The sequence below is a fragment of the Pleurodeles waltl genome, chromosome 7 (assembly GCF_031143425.1).
Source record: "Pleurodeles waltl isolate 20211129_DDA chromosome 7, aPleWal1.hap1.20221129, whole genome shotgun sequence".
Lineage (NCBI taxonomy): Eukaryota > Metazoa > Chordata > Amphibia > Caudata > Salamandridae > Pleurodeles > Pleurodeles waltl.
In genome coordinates this window covers 889639884-889658712 of record NC_090446.1, presented here as the reverse complement: position 1 = coordinate 889658712, position 18829 = coordinate 889639884, and positions in this window count along the sequence as shown.

The window sequence follows — 18829 nt, the reverse complement described above, 5'->3', positions numbered from 1 at the left end:
ATGAGGGTAGAGGTGTTTGGGTCACTGTGATTGTCGAGGTGAAAGTTGAGGTCTCCAAGGAGTATGTAGTTCATTGAGGTGAGGGTGTGAGGAGCAGTGAAGTAGGCCAGTGCTTCACTGAAGGGTGTGTGGGGCTGTAGATGAGGGTTCCACAGAGGGTGGGGTTTGGATTAGTCTGAATCTGAAAGTGCATCGTGGATGGCAATGACTATGTCTGGTGCTGAGGAGGTGGCAATCCTTGTCTCCATGAAGAAGGCGACATTGGGGCGAAGGGGTCAAGGAGGACCCGAACTTCTATTGCATGCTTGATGAGGGAGCGCCTGTTGAGTAGTATACATCTGTGGTGTCCAGGAGGTCCAGCGGATTGGGAGTTTAGGATGCGAGGACAGGTGAAGGTGCAGTTGCGACAGGAAAACGGGCCTTAGGGGTCCTTGGGGGAGACGCAGTGGCAGGCAGAGGATCTTTGCGATGTTGAGGGTTTGCAGGGTGCTGGGGTTTTTATCAGTGGATGGTACTGGAACCAGGGTCCATGGTGCTGGATGCGATCCACGCATGGTCCAGGAACGGACGGGTGGAGACAGGCTTGCCTTTGGCATGCCGGCAGCATGCCTGCACATGCGGCCGCACAGCAGCCGCCATTAAGAAGGGGAGGGAAATGGGAGGGGTCACTCAGCTGGGAGGTGGGAGGGCGGGAAGCAAGGCAAATGGAGGGGGGATGAACCGCAGGGCCAGCAGCGGCAGGGGAGGTGCAGGGATCAGATGAAAAAAGGCAAAAAGGGAAAAAAGAGTAAAAAAGACAGAACAAAAGGCAAAAGAGAGAAAAGGGCACAGAAAAGGCAGAAGGCAGCAGAAAGAGACACTGAAGGTTACCACTGGGCTACCAGGGATGAGGTGCAGGCAGGAGTCTGAGGGTGGAGGAGGGCCTCAAACACAACATGCCAGGCAGGCTCAGTGGGTGAAGGGCAGGAGCAACAGGTGGAGCTGCACTGGAGGAGCGAAGACAACGCTGACCAGAGGTCAGTGAAGTCACGTGTTAACCCCTTCTGTGCCGGGAACATAATGGTTACGTCCACCGACACAGTGCTCCTGTGCTGAGGATGTAACCATTACGTCCTCGGACACGGGCTTGCAGGGAGCGCTAGCACTCCCTCTGTGGGCTTCCCTCCCACCTCCACCCCCCCAATGCAGGGATGGAAGGGGAAGCCCTTCCCCTTCCACCCATGACTCCCCCCAGTGACGTCTGATTATGTCAGTGTGCGATTGAGCGCTGACCTCATCAGAAGCCACCTCCCGCGATCATGTGATAGGGACCTGAGAGTCTTCAAAGGGAAGGAAAGGAATTGCCTTCCCTTTGAAGTCTCTCAGAGCATTTCAGAAGCCGGATCCTGAAGCGATCCGGCTGCTGAAATATCCAATAGATACAAGAGATTATATTTATAAACAGTGTTTGGCATAAGGGGAGTGACCCCAGGGGGGCAATTTATTTCAAGGCCTTTTCTGCCCCCCCCCCCCCGGGGACAGAACAACCTATTGTTATTAGGCCAATCCGCCCCCAAGGGGTGCAGAAACCATTAGACACCAAGGATTTTTATTTTTTATTTTTTTTAACGTGAATTCACACAAGGGGAGCGACCCATTAGGCAAGGGGAGCGACCCATTAGGCAAGGGTCGCTCCGCAGGGGGGAATTTATTTTAGGCCATTTCTGCCCCCCCCGGGGCAGATCGGCTTATTGTTATTAGGCCCCAGGGGGGGCAGAAACCTATAGGCATCAGGGATCGATTTGTAAAATTTTTTTAGAGGTGGGTAGCGACCCCTTAGGTAAGAGTCGCTCCCCTACAGGGCAAATTATATTTAGGCCATTTCTGCCCCCCTTGGCAGATCAGCCTATTTTTATGAGGCCAATCTGACCCCATGGGGGTCAAAAACCACTAGACACCAGGGAGTTATTTTTTTTGGTGAATTCACGCAAGGGTAGCAGCCCCTTAGGCAAGGGTCATTCCCCGGGGGGGGGGCAAATTGATTTTAGGCCATTTGAAACCTCTAGACGCCAGGGATTTTTGTTTTTTGTTTTTGTTTTTTGTTTTTTAGAGGTGGGGAGTGACCCCTCAGGCAAGGGTCGCTCCCCTGAGAGGGGGGGGGGAATTTATTTTAGGCCATTTCTGCTCCCCTAGGGAGCAGATCAGTATATTTCTATTAGGCTGATCTGCCCCCAGAGGGTCAGAAACCACTTAGGCACAAGGGATTGGTGTGTGTGGGTGTTTTCTTTAGGGGCAGCTGCTTGGGTAAGGGTTGCTCCCCATCGGGCCACATGGCTGTGGGCAGATTGGCCTATTTTTGGAATGCCCAGCTGCCCCCAATGGGGGAGGCAGAAAGGCCACCAGAGACCAGGGAAGATTTTTTTCCAAAATAAGAGGGTGGGGGTATGGCTAAACCACCACCCCAAATAAATGGGGCTAAAGTTGTTCTGCCCACCAGTGGGCAGATGGGGCAATTACCCCAGATGCACACCCCGGATCTACTAGATGCCAGGGAATAAAAAATAAAAAAAAGTTGTGGGATGGTGGCTACCAACCAGTTTGGACCTGGTTATGCCCCGACCCCAACTAAAGGGGGTAACAGTCTTTCAGCTCTCCCTTGCACACTAAAACATCTTATCCACGGCAAGCAAGAGGACATTTGATTATTTTGGGTTTTGGTTTTACATTTGGGCCATGAGAGCTTGGCTAACTCTCAAAATCGTCCCACTTGAAATGGTGAGGGCTGCACTTTATGGACTTTGGGACGCTGCCATTTAAAAAAATCCACAAGACCTACACACATCTGAAAACTAAACATCTAGGCGATTCCAGGGTGGTGTGTTTCTCATGCAGCCTGCACCATTTTCTTACCCACAATACCCTGTAAACCTCCAACTTTGCTGGAAATCACCCATTTTTCCCACATTTTTGTGATGGAACCTTCCGGAATCTGCAGGAATACACAAAATTCCTATCACCCAGCATTGTCATATATATCGATGAATATTCTGCTGCACTTGTCAGCCTAAAAATGTTTTTTTTTCAAACTGCCCTTTTGGACCAGCTTTGGTTCCCACTCAATTTCAACATGTTTTTTGCTCTTCCCTGTCACAAGCACTTGGCCCACCTACACAAGTGAAGTATCATTTTTACCAGAAGACTGAGTCACACCTCCCTAGACTCCCTCGGGTGTCTAGTTTTCAGAAATGTATGGGTTTGGTAGGTTTCCCTAGATGGCTGTTAGCTCAGGACCAAAAACGCAGGTGTCCCCCGCAAAAACAGGAAGTTTTGTATTTGATCATTTTGATGTGTCCAGATAGTGTTTTGGGGCATTTCCTTTCATGGCAGTAAGCCTACCCACAAAAGGGAGGTACCATTTTTATCGGGAGACTTGGGGGAACGCTGGGTGGAAGGAAATTTGTGGCTCCTCTCAGATTCCAGAACTTTCTGTCACCGAAATGAGAGGAAAAAGTATGTTTTGGCCAAATTTTGAGGTTTGCAAAGGATTCTGGGTAACAGAACCTGTGGTCAGAGCCCCACAAGACACCCCATCTTGGATTCCCCTAGGTGTCTAGTTTTAAAAAATGCACAGGTTTGCTAGGTTCCCCTAGGTGCCGTCTGAGCTGGAGGCCAAAATCTACAGCTAGGCACTTTGCAAAAAACATGTCAGATTTCCATGTAAGAATGTGATGTGTCCATGTTGTGTTTCCTGTCACGAGCATTAGGCCTACCCACACAAGTGAGGTACCATTTGTATCTGGAGACTTGGGGGAACACAGAATAGCAAAACAAGTGCTATTGTCCCTTGTCTTTCTCTACATTTTTTCCTTCCAAATGAAAGATAGAGAGTAAAAAAAATGCTTCTATTTGTGAAATACCCTGTAATTCACATGCTACTATGGGCACCCTGAAATTCAGAGATGTGCAAATAACCACTGCTTCTCAACACCTTATCTTGTGCCCATTTTGGAAATACAAAGGTTTTCTTGATACCTATTTCTCACTTTTTTTATTTCACCAGATTAATAGCTGTATGCCCAGTATACAATGAAAACCTGTTGCAAGGTGCATTTCCTTTATTGGCTCTGGGTACCTAGAGTTTTTGATAAACCTACAAGCCATATATATCCCCACAACCAGATATGTCTAGTAGACGTAACAGTATATTGCTTTTGAAAATATGACATCGCAGGAAAAAGTTACAGAGTAAAACGTGGAGAAAAATAGTAAAAATTAGGTATGTCCCAGACCAAAATTGTGTTGAAAAATGTAGTTTTCTGATTCAAGTCTGCTTGTTCCTGAAATCTGGGAAGATTGTGATTTTAGCACTGGAAACCCTTTGTTCATGCAATTTTCAGGGAAAAACAACAAGCCTTCTTCTGTAGCTCTTTTTCCCATTTTTTTGAGAAAAACTAAATTTTTGCTGTATTTTGGCTAATTTCTTGGTCTCTTCCAGGGGAACCCACAAACTCTAGGTACCTCTAGAATCCCTATAATGTTGGAAAAAAGGACGCAAATTTGGAATGGATGGCTTATGTGCACAAAAAGTTATGAGGGCCTAAGCGCGAACTGCCCCAAATAGCCAAGGGATGGGAAAAGGCCTGGCAGCGAAGGGGTTAAGACAGCTGAGTGGAGAGCTTCAAAGTGCCCATGTCACTTTGGCCAGCGAAAAACAGCCAGACAAACTGACATGCGCACTTTGGAGCATCCAGCTCGCCACTGCTCTAGACATGCCCCCATGTCTTTTGCCTCAGGGCCCGGGGCACTGCAACACACACATCAGGGTAGAGAGAAAATGGCAATGAAACAATTTCATTGCCATTTTAAGTTTGTCACCCGTGGCACACATTGGGAAGGGGGGGTGATGCTCCCCTGCATTCATGAAGAAACTACCATTGATACCTGCACAAATACATATTGTACATTCGGTGTAAATCGATGATTCTTTTTCACCTATTGGTGCAACCAATGCTGGAAATCAAACTGGGTGGTCATAATGGAGGCATTCACAATTTTGAATATTGAAGCTTTAAAGGTACTAAGAAGAACCCTAATTCCCCCTGTCATTTCCTCCCTTGCTTTAGTGGCAGTGTTAGTGTGGGCAAGCATCAGTCAAAACACAGTTGTTTGCTGCTGCTTTATGCACTCAACATTTTTGCTGAAGACCTGTGAAGTATCATTGTGCAGCAGTCTAAGGAACAGGCATAGACAAAGTATAAAGGTGTTCCCTTTGAAAATGTTTGGGTTTTTAAAATGTTTTTTAACAATGCTGCACAGCATCCCTAATGCAGTGCTGCATCGCTAAAGAATTACTAAAAAACGTATCACACAGGTGGACACATAATTTTGGAGGTGCGCCCCAGGCACTCATACAGAATGGTGCAGGTTTTTTTTTTTTTTTTGCTCTTAGTCAACGATCGAACTTGACTCTAAGTAAAAAGAAACAAAATGCCAGGGAAGGATCGGAAGCAAAAGAGAGAACATGAGCGGGTCACAGAGATGCAAAATAGGAAGCCCAAGTTGTTGGAAAGCAACAAGGGAATAGAAACAACACAAGGAGAGACTGAAATGCACAGTAGGACAGAGCAACACTGGAGAAGCACAGAAGCACACCGCAGGGCAAAGCAACATGGACACGGGAGTGTACAGAAGCACACAGCAAGACGGAGCAGCATGAAGAGGGAGGGGAACAGAGAAACACACTTTATATGCCGAGGAGACAGCAGGAAGACATACGAACCCTTGTAGAGTGCTCACCAAAATGAAAAAGTAGCACCAAAAATCACGAGCATTGTAAAGCGTACGTGATACAGGGGCGGTATAAACTTGCAATGGGGAAACAAGTCCCACACAAAGAAGCCAGCAAGCTCGCGAGACCTAAAAAGATGTCCGAATAGCTCCTTTTCACCCGAACGCCCTGTTCAGCCTATTTGTTTCTTAACAAACCATTCTAATTGTGACGCTTCTATCGCAATTGTTTCACATAAAGTGAACAGAGAACAAAGTGTTTTTAATGAAAGCCAAAAGATGTATTAATTATGTGCTCATGGAAAACAGCCACTCAGGAACCTTGTCTGAGACCATTCACTTCACACAGCGTCCATTTCTTAGTGTGTAGAGGTGCGCGGTGGCGGTAAACGTGGAGAAGTCCATTGAGTGATGGCAGAGATAACAACGCGGATGCAAATGCACGTATTCATAAAACATCCTCTCCTGTTCCCATAGACGCCCCCGCGACCTAGTTAACGCGGAGTCCAAGTCTTGAGACACAGTCAATGACAATGCAGCTCTACCCTGTCTTTCTCATACTGAAGGACAAACCAACAATGTAATGGAATATGTAAGTGCATTTAAGCCACTTGATAAACAACTAGCTTTTGATTGCAATCAAGAGGAAGAATAAGTCTGATATCTACTGAAATTAATATGGCTCCCAAAATTGATAATTCAACTTAAATCCGGACTGTAGAGAGTGACATACCCGCTTTTCTGCTAACTGCTCATTCAGTTTCTACAGCAGAGCAACCAAAAAGCAAATAATAACTAAATGCGGATGCTTATCACAATCTTCGGCGTAAAAACATTGTCGTTAATGTGCTTTAAGCATCTCATATGTATTCACACCCATCACTGTACACTGCATGTCATCTTTGTTTGCATCCTTTCTGTTTATACTCCTTCTAATTGTTTTCTCTTCTCTCTTTCCCTGATCACAGTTCATTTGGGAGACTAATGACCAGTCTGACATCATCTCAAATGCATGTCCTGGGGTATGTGTAGATCTACCTGGTGCCTTTTCAGGGACAACAAGAATGATCTGCTTCATTGTCCATTTCATTTTAGATTTCTTTCTGCGGGCCACATTTGTGTAAGCTAAACAAGCATCAATTCCATTGCTTGCTCTGTCGTTGGATTTTGAGGCTCTTATCCATGTTCCCAATACTAGATAAGATTCGTCAAAGCCAATAGTTTATTGTGCTAACAAACAATGCTGTAACCTGCTAATGCATACAGAGTTAGCAAATTAGACGGAGACCCAGAGAGGGGGCCAGCAGGAAAGAACCAAGAGGGCGGTGGGTGTAAAGTAGTCCCTCATGCAGTTCAGTGCAAGCATGCAAGTAGAGGCAGAAGCATATGCACAAACAGCCAGTAGATTTAGGTGAGAGATGAATACTCCGCTGAGCTAATGCAAGGCGACATAGACAAAATTTCAAGCCATCGGCCGAAGGAGGCTGGTTGAAGAAAGCAAATGACTGAAAGGGTTCGTCCCACTCAAAGCTCCCTCTTTATATGTTGTAAGCAATATTTCTATTTCACAGATACATTTTCTAGAACCTAGAGCTAAAAAGAGTTAGGTTTTGCGTACGTGTCATCTAGGTCTTGAAACACTGTTAAGTCAGTGGTGTAGCAAATACAGCAATGTTAAGTCAAGAAGGCCTCCATCACAAATGTTTCTAATAAAACATATCTGGACAGCTTTAAAATATTTGTCTGGAGCCAATCAAGTGATTTGCTTGTGTAACCCCCTCCTCTGTTTATGTTATTCTTATGGACAATGGTAGAATGCAAAAGAGTGATGTCTCATTTCGGATATGCAACATGTTCGATTTCCTCCACTTGTCTCTCCCCTTTCCTCTATGAGTAAAGTGTATTTGCCTGACTTGTGATGTCAGTTTTGTCATAAGTGATGTGACATGTCCCACAATGGTGTATTTCCATTCCATCTACAGTGTTTAATTTGAAAAAGAGTAAGCCCTGGAACCCAAATATTGCTCAAAAGCCTATGGCTGGTGCAATTAAATGAAGGTGTGAAGAATACAAAGTCTGGTAGTGCTGATTCCACCTGATGCCCATTAACACACCATTGACACTGTCTGCCCCACATTTCTGCAGGTTCTCTTTTGACCTTGCTTTCTCCCTTTGCCACACCTTTTCCGTATTTTCCTTACTATTTATTTCCCCTTTGTGTTTTTTCTTGCTCTTGCTCCATACAGTGTGAGTAGAAATAAGTTCTGATCCCCAAAATGAATGTCAGTGGTCCCTACCTGGAGCCACTGACCCAAAATTAAGCACTGTCGATCTAACTGCATTTCCAAATTTTATTTTTAGTGCCTCTTTTTGAGTAATGTATCAATATTTCTTCAAGGGAAGCCCCGTGCCCTTGAAGACTGATGATTCATTTCTTCAGTGAATGTTGTGGGATTATTTCCAGACCTGATGTTTCGTTACTTCAACAAAAGATGTTTCATTCCCTGAAAGAAAAATACTTGTATCCTTCCATGAGGGATGTTTCATTCCCACAACAATCAACAATCCAGTGCGTCCATGACAGATAATGCTGAGCTTGGCAAGGTATAGATTTTACAAAACAGTTCAAAGGCCCAATGGGAGGGGTTCCGAATGCAGCAGCATGCCAATTCATATATTTACCGAGTGTTAGACCTGGCATCCTTGGTGTGCTTTCCCCTGTCTTTTTGGCACTGCCTCCTGTATTTTTGACTGGTTGCTGAATTTCATTTTAGCTGTTTTTCGTACTCTGGGAACATTACAACTGCTGACTAGTGCTAAAGTGCTAGTGCTCCCTGTGTAAATTGTGAGTATGATTATCCATGGTTGGCATATTTGATTTACTCCTAAGTCCCTAAAATAGTGCACCATGTATGCCCAGGGGCTCTGAATCAAATGCTACTAGTGGGCCTGCAGCACTTATGTGCCACCCACATGAGTAGCCCTGTAAACACTCTGACCTGCCATTGCAGTGTCAGTGTGTGCAGTTTTAAATTGCCAAGTCGACCTGGGAAGAGCACCCAGTAGCCAGGCCCAAACCTTCCCTTATAATACATGTAAGGCACCCCTAAGTTAGGTCCAAGGTAGCCCCATGGGCAGGGTGCAGTGTATTTAAAAGGTAGGACATGTACTAGTGTGTTTTACATAGTGAAAAATTGCCAAATTCGGTTTTCACTGTTGCAAGGCTCCTCACTCTCCCATAAGTTAACATGGGAATTGCTTTGAAATATCTCTTAAGTGTAATTTCCCATGGGGAATAGATAGATATGTGGAGTTTGGGGGCTTTGAACTCACAATTTGAAAATATACACCTGTTAGTGAATGTCGTTTTTAACGTTGGCATTTGAAAATGCCACCTTTAGAAAGTGGGCATTTTCTTGCTTAACCATTCTGTGCCATTTCCTGGCTGTGGAATACACATCTGGGTCAGGATGACAGTTAGGCTGGTTGTGAAGTCACTGTAGACAGTCACACAAAGGGAGCTGAGGTTTCCTTGGATGTCCTGATGGGTCTTCCTGGGCTAGAGTGGTGGGAGGAGCTGACACTTGCACCTGAATAGGGCTGTGCCTGTCCTTACACAATACAGTCTCCAATCCCCTAATGTGTGTCTGGGATCAGGACAGGAAAGCCAGGGTCTTCTGCACTATAAAGACTTTTCATTAAAGTTTGCCTACATCTAAGGCAGCAATGAGTATAATAAGTATTGGACCCAAAAGCTCAGACTTTTAGAACTCTTCTGAATCAAGGGGGGACTTTCCCAAGGAGAAGAGCTGAAAAGCTGTGAGGAGGAGTACTGCCTCTTTGCTGTGTTTGCTTTGCTCTGTTGGCCTGCAGTTTCTGCTTCTGCTTTGGAGGGGACAAAAGACAGGACTTTGCTGTGTATCCTGCTTGTGAAGCTTCTCCAGGGGCTTGCCTCCTGTTAAGAAGTCTCAGGGACATCAAAGACTTCACCTGCCAGCCCCTGGGTCCTCTTGCTGAGGCATCTGACTTGCCAAGAAGTGTCCAGTCCAGTTCCAGGGCCCTTGGGAGTGAAGTCTGGCAGAAATAGAAGAAGACCCAGGCACACCGACTCTGCACAACTCCAGAACTGGCACTGCTGCCCGATTCCACGCCACTGCCTGCACCCGAAGTCCAAACCACGACCGACTGCGCAGGATCATAAGGAACTGACCCCTCACTGCTGACGTCACTTCTCCTCCACTGCCACCGTAAGCAACCGACCCCTCACCGCCTCTGCGTAGCAGTAAGGATTCAACACCTTACCTTCCCGTTAGCAGTACTGAACTGATGTCGCACTTGCTTCAGCAACGTCTCACCTCCCAGACCCCGTACCACGTTTTTTGACTGCCTAGTTTCTAGGTTCCGCAGAACTCCATGACTGGTGACACAGTCCCTCTCGAGTAGCATTGGACTGTTGGGAACAACTCCGTCATGACGCTGTGATAGCATTAGTTAGAGCTACAGTCTTTCTAGGAATTTTCTTGGGATTAAATCTTTAAAAATTCCTATCTTTGCTTATGTATATTGGATTTTTGTTGTTTTGGTCTTGTTTTACTTGGATAAATGGTGTTCATTTGTAGTGTTTTCACTGTGTTACTGTGAGTGGGTACAAATACATAACACATTGCCTCTGATTGCCGCTTGACACCATATTCTCCTCCAGCAACCACATCACCTTCACTCACACCACTGAACTCCATTGGACTGACCACCACTGCGTCCACTTCTCCTTCCTGAATCCCACCACCCACCACCAGCAACATCCTATCCCTCACCGCAAGTGGAACAAGATCTCCAAGGAACATCTGATCTCCAACCTCGCCCAATCTACACCACCCATCCCCACCGACCCCAACGCTGCCGCCCTCAACCTCAAACGATGGCTCGACGAGTTTGCAAACTCCCTTGCCCCACTCCAAAAAAACAGCAACACCTGCAAGACAGGGAGCTGTCAACAAGACAGCTCCCTGGATCACCGCAGAACTTCAGACCTCCAAACAAGAATGCCGGAAAACTGAGAAAGCCTGGTGCCTAGAACCATCAGTGAGCAACTTCTCCACCCTCAAATCAGCCATGCGCAAACACCACCGGCTCATCCGGACCACCAAAAGATCCTTCTACAAAGAACGCATAGACAACAACGCACAAAACAGCAAGGAACTTCACCATCACCAAAGAGCTCACCGAACCCAAGTCCTGCACCATCGAACCCCACACTCGCAAGACCTCTGCAACTCCCTCTCCAGCTACTTCCACCGCAAGATCGCAGACATACAGGAAAGCTTCATAACATCGCCACCCATCATCACCACCACCGACGCAACCAATCCCACAGCACCCTGCCGCACCAACGTACTGAGCACCTGGACCCCCACCAACGATGAAGAAACCAGCTAAACCATGACCTCCATCCACTCAGGCTCCCCAACAGACCCCTGGCTCCACCACGTCTTCAATAAGGCCAGCCAAGTCATCACTCCCCAGCTCCGGTCTGTCGTCAACAGCTCCTTCGAGACCTCCACCTTCCCAGATATTTGGAAACACGCCGAAGTCAACGCCCTGCTCAAAAAACCCAAAGCAGACCCCGAAGACCTCACAGACTACCGACCTATCTCTCTACTCCCCTTCCCCATAAAGGTCATAGAAAAGATAGTCAATAAACAACTGTACCGCTTCCTGGAGGACAACAACATACTCAACGTCTCCCAGTCTGGATTCTGCACAAACCACAGTACCGAGACCGCCCTTATCGCCTGCACTGACGACATCAGGACCAGACTTGACAAGGGTGAAACCATTGCCCTCATCCTTCTCGACCTCTCCGCAGCCTTCGACACCGTATGCCACCAAACCCGTCGCACACGTCTCTTCGAAGCCGGAATTCACCACAAAGCCCTGGACTGGCTCACCTCCTTCCTCTCCGAAACAACCCAAAGAGTTTTTCTCCCTCCATTCCAGTTTAAAGCCACCAAGACCATATGTGGAGTCCCCCAAGGATCCTAACTCAGCCCCACCCTCTTCAATATCTACATGGCTCAGCTCTCCAGCATCGTCTGCCCCCACGGCCTCAACATCATTTCCTATGCCAACGACACCCAGCTCATCCTCTCCCTCACGAGGACCCCCTCTACCGCCAAGAACAACCTCCACGCCGGGCTCCTCGCCATCGCTAATTCGATGACAATAAGCCACCTCAAACTGAACTCAGAAAAACTGAGATCATCATCTTCGGACCCAACAAGACAGCATGGAATGACTCATGGTGGCCTGCCACCCTAGGACCACCCCCGACACCCACCACCAATGCACACAATCTCGGCTTCTTACGAGACTCGTCTCTTTCCATGACTCAGCAAGTCAACGCCATATCATCCTCTTGCTTCAACACCCTCTGCATGCTACGCAAGACCTTCAAGTGGATTCCAATAGAAACCAGAAGAACGGTCAACCACGCCCTCGTCAGCAGCAGACTGGACTACGGTAATGCCCTCTATGCAGGGAACATAGCCAAGCTCCAGAGAAAACTCCAGCGCATCCAGAACGCCACCGCATGTCTCATCCTCAACCTCCCTCGCCACGAGCATATCTCCGCCCACCTCAGATGCCTACACTGGTTGCCCATCAACAAAAGGATTGTCTTCAAAATCCTAATCCACGCTCACAAAGCCCTACACAACACCGGAATGGCCTACCTCAATGAACAACTTAACTTCCACTTCCCGACCCGCCAGCTCCGCTCTGCCGACCTCACCTTAGCAACAGTTCCCCGCATCCAACGCACCACCTCCGGAGGCAGATCCTTCTCCCACCATGCCACCAAAACCTGGTACTCCCTCCCCACCAACCTACGCAAGACCCAGGACCTCCTAGCCTTCAGAAAACACCTCAAAACATGGCCCTTCGAGCAGGAGCACTCTCCCCTTACCCCAGTGCCTTGAGACCCTATCAGGTGAGTAGCGCACTTAAGAAAATATTGATTGATTGATTGATATATAAGCCTGACTGCTCGTGCCAAGCTACCAAGGGGATGAGCAGGGAATATCTTAGAACTGTGACTGTCTTACCCTGACTAGAGTAAGGGCTCCTATTTGGACAGGGTGTAAACCTACTGCCAACTAGAGAGCCCATTTCTAACACTGAGTATAACTGTTTTCTGTTTATTTTTGGTGCTTCTGAATGCTGCCGTTCACTATTTGTAGAACAGCTAATCTTGACCATATCTCTCAATTTTGCTGCCCAAATGACATGGTCTTAAATCCAGCACTATTAACCTAAATTAGATGTGGGTTGGTATAGGGACCCTCAACACAGGCTTGTTGTGGACATCACTGTATGCTAGCCGTGTTGCAGAATGGAGCAAATACATTAGGGTTGATTCTTCCAGGTAGCCCTCATGCAAGTAGAGATGCTTCCCCTGCTGATGAAATTGACTCTGGAACCAGATGATCTCACTACATCAACCCCATCTCCCAACTTGTCTTGATAGTAAAAGAAAGCATCAAAAAGTAGTCATAACCTACCTTCAGGAGCAGATCAGCCAGAACAATCTTCCACAGGATTACCAATGTGGCTTTACATAAGTTCCCAGCACAGACACAGTTGCTTTTCAAATAATTGACAGCCCTCTCTCTACAACTGTCACCTAAGGCTTTTCACCTCCTGATCCTTCTGGACCTTTCAACAGTGTTCAGCACAGTTGACCATCAAGCAATGACCCACACCCTGGAAACAATAATTACTACTTTTGCACAGTGTTGCAATGATTTACCGAATACATCATCATCCATAATCAACTTTTAAATTGAGGAAATGATAGATCCCAACAGATCTCCATCTCCTGCAGAGTGTACAAAGGTTCTAGCCTCTCCTCCATCAACTTCAACTTCTAAATGAAATTCAGTTGATCTATACTCACTGACAACATTAGGATACATCAATGTGCCAAAACACTGAACTTTATCTGAAAATCTTCTCAGTCAATAATATTCAGTTAAACTATTCTGGAACTGAATGTCAAGCTCCTAAGAACAAATCCATCCAGTATAAAATGAATTCAATTTTTGAGTCAACATTTCCAAGCAAGCATGGATTCAAGCCTGGCTGTTTGACATTAACCTAGACAACATTATCCTCATTCTCTCCAACTGTCTGGACAGTGCAATTTCCATTGAATTGACCCATGACCCAACCTCACAGTCAAATAAAATATTGGCAGTAGAAAGGCACCCTGATGCCAGCTCTCTTTTCTTACAACAGTGTGTGGTGTTTGGTTACTAGGTTTCAGAGTCATTCACTGTAACATAGATATAGTTCTACTACAGAACCTCTAGGTGACGGTTGGTGGCAGAATCTGTGTGTTTTTGACCTATTGCTTGCTCTTGCCATTTGAGTACCAAATAAACACAAATTAACTTACCAAGCTGTGCCCTCATCACTACAAATTGGAAACTAATTGAGGACCATTGTACGCACTTACTGTTCTGTGGGTTCCTGTGCTGCTGTTTCCAAGTTTTGGAAGTGCGAGCCCTCGAAATCATTGTTTGAGCACGAGCCATGCTGAGTGCAAGGTGCACAAGATATGTCACTGTGATGGGGCATTTCTGCAAGCTCCACGCATCACAGCAGGATTGTGATGTGCTATGCTTCACATCAACGGCCATCTTAGGAGTGTCCTACATTCAAAATGTGAGGCGGCCATATTTACTGCAGTCACTTGACACAACATAATTGATTGTGTGCTGTTCCGGACCCACATTTCCCCACAGTGCCTCATTATCAAACTTGAGCAATCTCTGAGGAGCTTTATGAGTGTGAGTTGGCGTCTGTGGAAGTCTTAACAGTGATATGCACACCACACGAACACCACAAAAGTATTTTTACTTATTAGTGATACACACACCTCTCCTGATGAATTTTTAATGCTTTCACAATAGTACTGGTATTTTTTTATATAGGGTGATGCGCACCTCAGTTGGGACAATTAACTGTGCAATGCACGTCATGACCTTTTATGGGGTAATTTTTGGTGATGCTCACACCTACATTTGGATTGCATGTAGAAGACACTGTCACATGCTATCGTTGGGTGTTTACAACTAAGCGTGTCACAGTCGTTTAGAGTGTATATTGCAATTTTATTGTTGTTTTTGCAGGTCTGGATCCATGGTGACATCCACACCCTGAGCAGTGTAATACTACGTACCATCTTCGTGAACTTTATGAGTGGTGTACATACTTAAAACTAAAAAAAGATGTTAAAGATTACTGCTATTGTCACCATGTGCGCCCACATGTTTTCTCTCACTCCACCCCTACTGTTTCTTCCTTGTCCAGAAGAACCTCATATGAAATAGCCAGAGTGGAAAGAGTATTTCCTAATTCATATATCAGCGACAGAGGAAGAGGAAGATTCTCATACATAGTCTGTGGCCTAAAGGTTTACGTGTGCTCAACCAAATTAAGAAGTAAAACAAAATCCCAAACTTGTGAAAGTCAATATGTGTTTTTACTTAAATTAGAAGATCTAGACAATTATTACCAACCTGCTGTTTGTGCTGCCATAAATAGATTTAATTTATTTCCGAGGAAACAAGGCAGAACAGAATCCATGGAAGACTATGGGGGTCATTACAACCCTGGCGGTCGGTGATAATGTGGCGTTAAGTACTGCCAACAGGCTGGCGGTACTTTCTGCCACATTATGACATTGGCAGATTGGCTGAAGCCAACCCACCAGTATACCACTCTGACCGCCATGGCGGTAACAGACGCCGGGCTGGAGATATCCATCTCCATCCTGGCGGCCGTCATTGTGTCACCTGCAGGATTATGACCCCGCCTACCGCCATGGTTTTCGTGACATTACGGCCATATCAGTGATAGGGAATTCCTTCCCTGTCACTGATAGAGGTCCCCCCACCTCTCCAGATACTCCCCACCCCTTCTATAACAGTGAATGTTATAAGAGATTCGCCAAGGCTACCACTACTACCTCTTCAGCACCTCTCCCCAAAGAAATGTCTGTATGCAAAATGTCAAACACATGTTTAAGTAAATGGAAGGCAGGCAAGGGGGTTAAAAGGAAAATAAAAGAACCTTCCAGAGATAAGAAATTGAGCTGTTTCTGGTGTGGCAGCAAGGATCACCTTGCAAAAGATAAGAATTGTCCTGCTGTCAAAGAAAAATGTTTGGTTTGTGGGATAGAAGAATGCCACTAAAATGTGCAAGAAGAACAAGAGATCACAGAGTGTGAGGTTGATTTTGGAAAGTTCAGATTCAGAAACACTCAGATGTTTACAATGTTCATATGGTTGAAGGTGTGCTGTGTGTTGATTGTCTGGTACTAAACTTAGATATGTATAACAAAAACAAACCTTTATGTAACATGACTATTGGGGGTGTAAACATTGTTACTGTAGCAGATTCAGGCCCATCCTATTCTATGATAAACGTGTGTAGAAGGGGGAATTTGCTGAGGCAATCGGTGACCACTTTAAGGTATCAGATATACATCCTGTTACCTTCACAGGAGAGAACGTTCCTATGTTGGTGTACAGACTATCCTAGACTATTGTGGACCTTTGAATATGAGGGCAGGAACAGTTTGAACAAGTTGTATGTCACTGATGTAGAACCCTCTGGTTTGGGATGGGTGGATTAAAGGGTTCTGAATATTTTATAGAACCCGAATGGTGCAGATGAGGTACTCTTTTTAGAAGAGTCTGAACAAGCACTGTAGGGAAATTCAAGAGAGATTTTCCTGAAGTATTTTCAGGTAAGGTGGGAAGAATGAAAACGTTTGTACAAAAAATTGTGTTAAAAGAGGGTGCTGTTCCAGCATGTCACAATGTGAGGAACATACCACTGAGTGTCAGGGATGAAGTTGCGTGTGAACTAGAAACATTGCAAAAGAGGGGTACCATCAATCTTACAAAAAGTGCTGATTGTCTTGCACCCCTTTTAATGGCCAGGAAAGTGAATGTGAAAATTAGGCTATGTATAGATCTTAGAGATCTCACTAAAAAATATTATTGTGGACAAATTTCCCTTGCTGGGGATTAGTAAATTGCTAAAAATGACAAAGGAGGTTCAGTGGTTTTCCACAATTGATCTGACCTCAGCATACCAGCAGGTGATGCTGCATCTGAAGAGTGGAAGCCTAACTAATTTCATTGCACCCAGGGGTTGTTTTAGGTGTATCCATATGCCTTTTGGGTTGGCATGAGCCACCGCAGATTTCCAGAGGCTGATGCATCAACTTTTAAATGACATTCCCATGGTAGCCTACTTTCAAGACAATGGGGGTCATTACGGTAGCCGCCCGCCAAGCAGTAACCGCTGTGCGACCGCCAATGCTGCCGCACTCCCGCAGCCCCCATCACGACATCCCCGCTGGGCCGGCGGGCGCAAACCAAGTTTGCGCCCGCCAGCCCAGCGGGGATGAGGCCGCAACATAGGAGACGGCTCCTAATGGAGCCGACGGTGTTGCGGCCGTGCGACGGGTGCAGTTGCACCCGTCGCGCTTTTCACTGTCTGCTATGGGAATTTTTACCCTTAAATGCTGGAACAATTGTTTTCTTCGGGTGGTGCCCCGTCTTGACGCTCTGGCGTGCTGTGTCTTCACGTCGGTGGCCATCTTTAATGTGAATTTTTACAGTGAAACAGATTTAGCTTTCTCAATCATGTGTTTTTTCCCCCCAAGATCGCATTCTGGTAAAGGAGTTTGTGTCAGGCAGCATTTAACTTTGGAAATTTCAGCTTGGCTATTTATTTAAAGAGATCTGTTACCGTCTTTGGCCTGGTTATTTACAGGTCAGATCATTTTAATTTTGGATTTGGCAAATAGTCAAGGGGTGGTGCAACCTCCTTTTTTTTACAAAAAAACAGGCAAACCAGATATTAAATGGAGAGAGTGGCTTAGTATCTTTGAAAATTATATCGATGCTAATGATGCCAACAATTATCCTCCGTCAAGAAAAAAAGCATTGTTATAAAAAAAAAAATACAGGAAAGACTACTAGCATGAAGGAATCCTACACTTTCAGAAACCATTGATATTGCTAAGAGTATTGAGAGATCCATCATAATGACACAAGTAATGACTAATCATAATGGTGAAAAGAATACTTTTTAAGCAGGTTTATCTCCTATTATTTGCATTACTGAGAGATCCTGAATATGTGTGTTCAGGAAGCCAAACAAGTTTTCTAAAGGAGGAACAGGCCTGTGTTATGGGTGTGGTTCAAAAAAGTACAAAGGGAATCACAGATTCTCAAATGTACTTTTGACTCTAGACAATAATACACAGAATGTTCAGAATGGTGAAAACATTAAAGGATCATTTTGTAATGCTACTATTGATTGTAGGGATATTTACATCATGGCAGATTCTGGAGCTCTTGTAACTTTAATAGCCGATTCTACATTTTTTGAGTTGTTGCCTAGGGATAAGCAATTGACCCCAGCTGATATAAACTCCAAGGCATTTGGTGAACAGGATGTGGATCTATTAGGTTATTTCTTAGCTTACCTTCAGTGCCTTGACAGAACAATTCACACCAATGTATATGTAGCTGTTAAAGGACACAATATACTTGGATGGAAAGATCTAACAAAATTAGGAATCTATTTATGCCCAGGTCATAAAGAACCGATTGTGGTAGGAGAGCTGTTTATACTTCACTTAAACAATATTGAAGAAGTGAAATTCTTATTGCAACAAACAGTTCCAAAAGTGTTTTCCAATACTATTGGTACAGTGAAAGGATTTGAACATGTTATTAAATTGAAAGTAAATTCCGTGCCAGTAATTCATGAGGTCAGGCCTGTGCCTATGAGTGCAAGGAGTGATTTAAAAAAAATATTGGAGAAGCTCACCTCTGAGGGTGTGATGACCAATACTCATTCATCAGAGTGGGTCTTTTCAATTTTTCTCACAGAAAAACGCTCTGGTGAATTGAGGTTATGTGTTGAATTGAGATCACTCAATCAGAATATTCTAGATTGTCACCCTTTATCTCGCATT